Raw genomic sequence first — 10,801 nt, 5'->3', positions numbered from 1 at the left:
GTGATTACATATCCATTAGTCAACCTGTGGTCATTATTACATATCCATTAGTCAACCTGTGGTGTGATTACATATCCATTAGTCAACCTGTGGTGTGATTACATATCTATTAGTCAACCTGTGGTGTGATTACATATCCATTAGTCAACCTGTGGTCATGATTACATATCCATTAGTCAACCTGTGGTGTGATTACATATCCATAAGTCAACCTGTGGTGTGATTACATATCCATTAGTCAACCTGTGGTGTGATTACATATCCATTAGTCAACCTGTGGTGTGATTACATATCCATTAGTCAACCTGTGGTGTGAAAACATATCCATAAGTCAACCTGTGGTGTGATTACATATCCATTAGTCAACCTGTGGTCATGATTACATATCCATTAGTCAACCTGTGGTCATGATTACATATCCATTAGTCAACCTGTGGTCATGATTACATATCCATTAGTCAACCTGTGGTGTGATTACATATCCATTAGTCAACCTGTGGTCATGATTACATATCCATTAGTCAACCTGTGGTCATGATTAATATCCATTAGTCAACCTGTGGTCGTGATTACTTATCCATTAGTCAAGCTGTGGTCATGATTAAATATCCATTAGTCAACATGTGGTGTGATTACATATCCATTAGTCAACCTGTGGTGTGATTACATATCCATTAGTCAACCTGTGGTCATTATTACATATCCATTAGTCAACCTGTGGTCATGATTACATATCCATTAGTCAACCTGTGGTGTGATTACATATCCATTAGTCAACCTGTGGTGTGATTACATATCCATTAGTCAACCTGTGGTCATGATTACATATCCATTAGTCAACCTGTGGTGTGATTACATATCCATTAGTCAACCTGTGGTGTGATTACATATCCATTAGTCAACCTGTGGTGTGATTACATATCCATTAGTCAACCTGTGGTGTGATTACATATCCATTAGTCAACCTGTGGTGTGATTACATATCTATTAGTCAACCTGTGGTGTGATTACATATCCATTAGTCAACCTGTGGTGTGATTACATATCCATTAGTCAACCTGTGGTCATGATTACATATCCATTAGTCAACCTGTGGTGTGATTACATATCCATAAGTCAACCTGTGGTGTGATTACATATCCATTAGTCAACCTGTGGTGTGATTACATATCCATTAGTCAACCTGTGGTGTGATTACATATCCATTAGTCAACCTGTGGTGTGATTACATATCCATTAGTCAACCTGTGGTCATGATTACATATCCATTAGTCAACCTGTGGTCATGATTACATATCCATTAGTCAACCTGTGGTCATGATTACATATCCATTAGTCAACCTGTGGTCATGATTACATATCCATTAGTCAACCTGTGGTCATGATTACATATCCATTAGTCAACCTGTGGTGTGATTACATATCCATTAGTCAACCTGTGGTCATGATTACATATCCATTAGTCAACCTGTGGTCATGATTAATATCCATTAGTCAACCTGTGGTCGTGATTACTTATCCATTAGTCAAGCTGTGGTCATGATTAAATATCCATTAGTCAACATGTGGTGTGATTACATATCCATTAGTCAACCTGTGGTGTGATTACATATCCATTAGTCAACCTGTGGTCATTATTACATATCCATTAGTCAACCTGTGGTCATGATTACATATCCATTAGTCAACCTGTGGTGTGATTACATATCCATTAGTCAACCTGTGGTGTGATTACATATCCATTAGTCAACCTGTGGTCATGATTACATATCCATTAGTCAACCTGTGGTGTGATTACATATCCATTAGTCAACCTGTGGTGTGATTACATATCCATTAGTCAACCTGTGGTGTGATTACATATCCATTAGTCAACCTGTGGTGTGATTACATATCCATTAGTCAACCTGTGGTGTGATTACATATCTATTAGTCAACCTGTGGTGTGATTACATATCCATTAGTCAACCTGTGGTGTGATTACATATCCATTAGTCAACCTGTGGTCATGATTACATATCCATTAGTCAACCTGTGGTGTGATTACATATCCATAAGTCAACCTGTGGTGTGATTACATATCCATTAGTCAACCTGTGGTGTGATTACATATCCATTAGTCAACCTGTGGTGTGATTACATATCCATTAGTCAACCTGTGGTGTGATTACATATCCATTAGTCAACCTGTGGTCATGATTACATATCCATTAGTCAACCTGTGGTCATGATTACATATCCATTAGTCAACCTGTGGTCATGATTACATATCCATTAGTCAACCTGTGGTCATGATTACATATCCATTAGTCAACCTGTGGTCATGATTACATATCCATTAGTCAACCTGTGGTGTGATTACATATCCATTAGTCAACCTGTGGTCATGATTACATATCCATTAGTCAACCTGTGGTCATGATTAATATCCATTAGTCAACCTGTGGTCGTGATTACTTATCCATTAGTCAAGCTGTGGTCATGATTAAATATCCATTAGTCAACATGTGGTGTGATTACATATCCATTAGTCAACCTGTGGTCATTATTACATATCCATTAGTCAACCTGTGGTGTGATTACATATCCATTAGTCAACCTGTGGTGTGATTACATATCCATTAGTCAACCTGTGGTGTGATTACATATCCATTAGTCAACCTGTGGTCGTGATTACATATCCATTAGTCAACCTGTGGTCATTATTACATATCCATTAGTCAACCTGTGGTCATTATTACATATCCATTAGTCAACCTGTGGTGTGTTTACATATCCATTAGTCAACCTGTGGTGTGATTACATATCCATTAGTCAACCTGTGGTCATGATTACATATCCATTAGTCAACCTGTGGTGTGATTACATATCCATTAGTCAACCTGTGGTCATTATTACATATCCATTAGTCAACCTGTGGTGTGATTACATATCCATTAGTCAACCTGTGGTCATTATTACATATCCATTAGTCAACCTGTGGTGTGATTACATATCCATTAGTCAACCTGTGGTCATGATTACATATCCATTAGTCAACCTGTGGTCATGATTACATATCCATTAGTCAACCTGTGGTCATGATTACATATCCATTAGTCAACCTGTGGTCATTATTACATATCCATTAGTCAACCTGTGGTGTGATTACATATCCATTAGTCAACCTGTGGTCATTATTACATATCCATTAGTCAACCTGTGGTGTGATTACATATCCATTAGTCAACCTGTGGTCATTATTACATATCCATTAGTCAACCTGTGGTGTGATTACATATCCATTAGTCAACCTGTGGTCAGTGGAAGTATGATGACCTTAAAGGAACATTACACTCCAAAAACAAGATTAGTCAAATGTTTTCAGACCTCAAAAGGTGGTCTTATTTTGAAATGAAGTTCACGTCCCTGGCCCTCTGTTGTGTAGATCCAGCTATATACCATTATCCCAAATGAATGGGAAAGATAAGCACCGTATCATTTCCTGGTTCTATTCGTTGGGGGTTATGGGGCTTTAAGGGGCTTGGGGAGTTATATATCCCTTTAAATCCACCTGTAGAAAGACTTAAAATATATGAAAGCATCAAACATGCAGTACAGATTCCCTAGTGGAGACAAAGTATTCATTTACTTTTCAGACATGTAATGGTAACCAGAGAGTTGAGGCGAAAGGCCACGTGAAAGAGAGATGTGTACAGTATTTAAATACATCTAACAGCATTTCCACAGTACATTGTGTTGCATCTACCTCCACTGTCTACCTACAGTAATTGATTCATTCTTGACTAAGGATGCTACCCGACAGGATGTCTACAAATCGCATGGCATTACAATGCTAATGATCCCATTAGGATACAGTAGCGAGGAGGAGCGATAGCGAAACACTATTCATTATGCTGCTGCACTTTTCTCAGGGAAGCCTGTGGCTACTGTGCTAAGGAAGGTGGTATACTAGATAGCATGGTATTGGTACACAGTCCGGAAGATGGTAAACTAGATAGCATGGTATTGGTACACAGTCAGGAAGATGGTAAACTACATAGCATGGTATTGGTACACAGTCAGGAAGATGGTAAACTAGATAGCATGGGATTGGTAAACAGTCAGGAAGATGGTAAACTACATAACATGGGATTGGTACACAGTCAGGAAGATGGTAAACTAGAAAACATGGGATTGGTACACAATCAGGAAGATGGTAAACTAGATAACATGGGATTGGTACACAGTCAGGAAGATGGTAAACTAGATAACATGGGATTGGTACACAGTCAGGAAGATGGTAAACTAAATAACATGGGATTGGTACACAGTCAGGAAGATGGTAAACTAGATAACATGGGATTGGTACACAGTCAGGAAGATGGTAAACTAGAAAACATGGGATTGGTACACAGTCAGGAAGATGGTAAACTAGATAACATGGGATTGGTACACAGTCAGGAAGATGGTTAACTAGATAACATGGGATTGGTACACAATCAGGAAGATGGTAAACTAGATAACATGGGATTGGTACACAGTCAGGAAGATGGTAAACTAGATAACATGGGATTGGTACACAGTCAGGAAGATGGTAAACTAGATAACATGGGATTGGTACACAATCAGGAAGATGGTAAACTAGATAACATGGGATTGGTACACAGTCAGGAAGATGGTAAACTAGATAACATGGGATTGGTACACAGTCAGGAAGATGGTAAACTAGATAACATGGGAATGGTACACAGTCAGGAAGATGGTAAACTAGATAACATGGGATTGGTACACAGTCAGGAAGATGGTAAACTAGATAACATGGGATTGGTACACAATCAGGAAGATGGTAAACTAGATAACATGGGATTGGTACACAGTCAGGAAGATGGTAAACTAGATAACATGGGATTGGTACACAGTCAGGAAGATGGTAAACTAGATAACATGGGATTTTTACACAGTCAGGAAGATGGTAAACTAGATAACATGGGATTGGAACACAGTCAGGAAGATGGTAAACTAGATAACATGGGATTGGTACACAGTCAGGAAGATGGTAAACTAGATAACATGGGATTGGTACACAGTCAGGAAGATGGTAAACTAGATAACATGGGATCGGTACACAATCAGGAAGATGGTAAACTAGATAACATGGGATTGGTACACAGTCAGGAAGATGGTAAACTAGATAACATGGGATTGGTACACAGTCAGGAAGATGGTAAACTAGATAGCATGGGATTGGTATACAGTCAGGAAGATGGTAAACTAGATAACATGGGATTGGTACACAGTCAGGAAGATGGTAAACTAGATAACATGGGATTGGTACACAGTCAGGAAGATGGTAAACTACATAACATGGGATTGGTACACAGTCAGGAAGATGGTAAACTAGATAACATGGGATTGGTACACAGTCAGGAAGATGGTAAACTAGATAACATGGGATTGGTACACAGTCAGGAAGATGGTAAACTAGAAAACATGCGATTGGTACACAGTCAGGAAGATGGTAAACTAGATAACGTGGGATTGGTACACAATCAGGAAGATGGTAAACTAGAAAACATGGGATTGGTACACAGTCAGGAAGATGGTAAACTAGATAACATGGGATTGGTACACAGTCAGGAAGATGGTAAACTAGATAACATGGTATTGGTACACAGTCAGGAAGATGGTAAACTAGATAACATGGGATTGGTACACAGTCAGGAAGATGGTAAACTAGATAACATGGGATTGGTACACAGTCAGGAACATGGTAAACTAGATAACATGGGATTGGTACACAGTCAGGAAGATGGTAAACTAGATAACATGGGATTGGTACACAGTCAGGAAGATGGTAAACTAGATAACATGGTATTGGTACACAGTCAGGAAGATGGTAAACTAGATAACATGGGATTGGTACACAGTCAGTAAGATGGTAAACTAGATAACATGGGATTGGTACACAGTCAGGAAGATGGTAAACTAGATAACATGGGATTGGTACACAGTCAGGAAGATGGTAAACTAGATAACATGGGATTGGTACACAGTCAGGAAGATGGTAAACTAGATAACATGGGATTGGTACACAGTCAGGAAGATGGTAAACTAGATAACATGGGATTGGTACACAATCAGGAAGATGGTAAACTAGATAACATGGGATTGGTACACAGTCAGGAAGATGGTAAACTAGATAACATGGGATTGGTACACAGTCAGGAAGATGGTAAACTAGATAACATGGGATTGGTACACAGTCAGGAAGATGGTAAACTAGATAACATGGGATTGGTACACAGTCAGGAAGATGGTAAACTAGATAACATGGGATTGGTACACAGTCAGGAAGATGGTAAACTAGATAACATGGGATTGGTACACAATCAGGAAGATGGTAAACTAGATAACATGGGATTGGTACACATTCAGGAAGATGGTTAACTAGAAAACATGGGATTGGTACACAGTCAGGAAGATGGTAAACTAAATAACATGGGATTGGTACACAATCAGGAAGATGGTAAACTAGAAAACATGGGATTGGTACACAGTCAGGAAGATGGTAAACTAGATAACATGGTATTGGTACACAGTCAGGAAGATGGTAAACTAGATAACATGGTATTGGTCCACAGTCAGGAAGATGGTAAACTAAATAACATGGGATTGGTACACAGTCAGGAAGATGGTAAACTAGATAACATGGGATTGGTACACAGTCAGGAAGATGGTAAACTAGAAAACATGGGATTGGTACACAGTCAGGAAGATGGTAAACTACATAACATGGGATTGGTAAACAGTCAGGAAGATGGTAAACTAGATAACATGGGATTGGTACACAGTCAGGAAGATGGTAAACTAAATAACATGGGATTGGTACACAGTCAGGAAGATGGTAAACTAGATAACATGGGATTGGTACACAGTCAGGAAGATGGTAAACTAAATAACATGGGATTGGTACACAGTCAGGAAGATGGTAAACTAGATAACATGGGATTGGTACACAGTCAGGAAGATGGTAAACTAGATAACATGGGATTGGTATACAGTCAGGAAGATGGTAAACTAGATAACATGGGATTGGTACACAATCAGGAAGATGGTAAACTAGAAAACATGGGATTGGTACACAGTCAGGAAGATGGTAAACTAGATAACATGGGATTGGTACACAATCAGGAAGATGGTAAACTAGAAAACATGGGATTGGTACACAGTCAGGAAGATGGTAAACTAGATAACATGGTATTGGTACACAGTCAGGAAGATGGTAAACTAGATAACATGGTATTGGTACACAGTCAGGAAGATGGTAAACTAGATAACATGGGATTGGTACACAGTCAGGAAGATGGTAAACTAGATAACATGGGATTGGTACACAGTCAGGAAGATGGTAAACTAGATAACATGGGATTGGTACACAATCAGGAAGATGGTAAACTAGATAACATGGGATTGGTACACAGTCAGGAAGATGGTAAACTAGATAACATGGGATTTTTACACAGTCAGGAAGATGGTAAACTAGATAACATGGGATTGGTATTCAGTCAGGAAGATGGTAAACTAGATAACATGGGATTGGTACACAGTCAGGAAGATGGTAAACTAGATAACATGGGATTGGTACACAGTCAGGAAGATGGTAAACTAGATAACATTGTATTGGTATACAGTCAGGAAGATGGTAAACTAGATAAAATGGGATTGGTACACAGTCAGGAAGATGGTAAACTAGATAACATGGGATTGGTACACAGTCAGGAAGATGGTAAACTACATAACATGGGATTGGTACACAATCAGGAAGATGGTAAACTAGATAACATGGGATTGGTACACAGTCAGGAAGATGGTAAACTAGATAACATGGGATTGGTACACAGTCAGGAAGATGGTAAACTACATAACATGGGATTGGTACACAATCAGGAAGATGGTAAACTAGAAAACATGGGATTGGTACACAGTCAGGAAGATGGTAAACTAGATAACATGGTATTGGTACACAGTCAGGAAGATGGTAAACTAGATAACATGGTATTGGTACACAGTCAGGAAGATGGTAAACTAGATAACATGGGATTGGTACACAGTCAGGAAGATGGTAAACTAGATAACATGGGATTGGTACACAGTCAGGAAGATGGTAAACTAGATAACATGGGATTGGTACACAATCAGGAAGATGGTAAACTAGATAACATGGGATTGGTACACAGTCAGGAAGATGGTAAACTAGATAACATGGGATTTTTACACAGTCAGGAAGATGGTAAACTAGATAACATGGGATTGGTACACAGTCAGGAAGATGGTAAACTAGATAACATGGGATTGGTACACAGTCAGGAAGATGGTAAACTAGATAACATGGGATTGGTACACAGTCAGGAAGATGGTAAACTAGATAACATTGTATTGGTATACAGTCAGGAAGATGGTAAACTAGATAAAATGGGATTGGTACACAGTCAGGAAGATGGTAAACTAGATAACATGGGATTGGTACACAGTCAGGAAGATGGTAAACTACATAACATGGGATTGGTACACAATCAGGAAGATGGTAAACTAGATAACATGGGATTGGTACACAGTCAGGAAGATGGTAAACTAGATAACATGGGATTGGTACACAGTCAGGAAGATGGTAAACTACATAACATGGGATTGGTACACAATCAGGAAGATGGTAAACTAGATAACATGGGATTGGTACACAGTCAGGAAGATGGTAAACTAAATAACATGGGATTGGTACACAGTCAGGAAGATGGTAAACTAGATAACATGGGATTGGTACACAGTCAGGAAGATGGTAAACTAAATAACATGGGATTGGTACACAGTCAGGAAGATGGTAAACTAGATAACATGGGATTGGTACACAGTCAGGAAGATGGTAAACTAGAAAACATGGGATTGGTACACAGTCAGGAAGATGGTAAACCACATAACATGGGATTGGTAAACAGTCAGGAAGATGGTAAACTAGATAACATGGGATTGGTACACAGTCAGGAAGATGGTAAACTAAATAACATGGGATTGGTACACAGTCAGGAAGATGGTAAACTAGATAACATGGATTTGGTACACAGTCAGGAAGATGGTAAACTAGATAACATGGGATTGGTACACAGTCAGGAAGATGGTAAACTAGATAACATGTGATTGGTACACAGTCAGGAAGATGGTAAACTAGATAACATGGGATTGGTACACAGTCAGGAAGATGGTAAACTAGATAACATGGGATTGGTACACAGTCAGGAAGATGGTAAACTAGATAACATGGGATTGGTACACAGTCAGGAAGATGGTAAACTAGATAACATGGGATTGGTACACAATCAGGAAGATGGTAAACTAGAAAACATGGGATTGGTACACAGTCAGGAAGATGGTAAACTAGATAACATGGGATTGGTACACAGTCAGGAAGATGGTAAACTAGATAACATGGTATTGGTACACAGTCAGGAAGATGGTAAACTAGATAACATGGGATCGGTACACAGTCAGGAAGATGGTAAACTAGATAACATGGGATTGGTACACAGTCAGGAAGATGGTAAACTAGATAACATGGGATTGGTACACAATCAGGAAGATGGTAAACTAGATAACATGGGATTGGTACACAGTCAGGAAGATGGTAAACTAGATAACATGGGATTTTTACACAGTCAGGAAGATGATAAACTAGATAACATGGGATTGGTACACAGTCAGGAAGATGGTAAACTAGATAACATGGGATTGGTACACAGTCAGGAAGATGGTAAACTAGATAACATGGGATTGGTACACAGTCAGGAAGATGGTAAACTAGATAACATGGGATTGGTACACAATCAGGAAGATGGTAAACTATATAACATGGGATTGGTACACAGTCAGGAAGATGGTAAACTAGATAACATGGGATTGGTACACAGTCAGGAAGATGGTAAACTAGATAACATGGGATTGGTACACAGTCAGGAAGATGGTAAACTAGATAGCATGGGATTGGTATACAGTCAGGAAGATGGTAAACTAGATAACATGGGATTGGTACACAGTCAGGAAGATGGTAAACTAGATAACATGGGATTGGTACACAGTCAGGAAGATGGTAAACTACATGACATGGGATTGGTACACAATCAGGAAGATGGTAAACTAGATAACATGGGATTGGTACACAGTCAGGAAGATGGTAAACTAGATAACATGGGATTGGTACACAGTCAGGAAGATGGTAAACTAGATAACATGGGATTGGTACACAATCAGGAAGATGGTAAACTATATAACATGGGATTGGTACACAGTCAGGAAGATGGTAAACTAGATAACATGGGATTGGTACACAGTCAGGAAGATGGTAAACTAGATAACATGGGATTGGTACACAGTCAGGAAGATGGTAAACTAGATAGCATGGGATTGGTATACAGTCAGGAAGATGGTAAACTAGATAACATGGGATTGGTACACAGTCAGGAAGATGGTAAACTAGATAACATGGGATTGGTACACAGTCAGGAAGATGGTAAACTACATAACATGGGATTGGTACACAATCAGGAAGATGGTAAACTAGATAACATGGGATTGGTACACAGTCAGGAAGATGGTAAACTAAATAACATGGGATTGGTACACAGTCAGGAAGATGGTAAACTAAATAACATGGGATTGGTACACAGTCAGGAAGATGGTAAACTAGATAACATGGGATTGGTACACAGTCAGGAAGATGGTAAACTAGATAACATGGGATTGGTACACAGTCAGGAAGATGGTAAACTAG

Source organism: Oncorhynchus clarkii, chromosome 7, assembly GCF_045791955.1.
Source record: "Oncorhynchus clarkii lewisi isolate Uvic-CL-2024 chromosome 7, UVic_Ocla_1.0, whole genome shotgun sequence".
Lineage (NCBI taxonomy): Eukaryota > Metazoa > Chordata > Actinopteri > Salmoniformes > Salmonidae > Oncorhynchus > Oncorhynchus clarkii.
The sequence above is the reverse complement of the archived record's forward strand: the minus strand, read 5'-3'. Positions refer to the sequence as shown.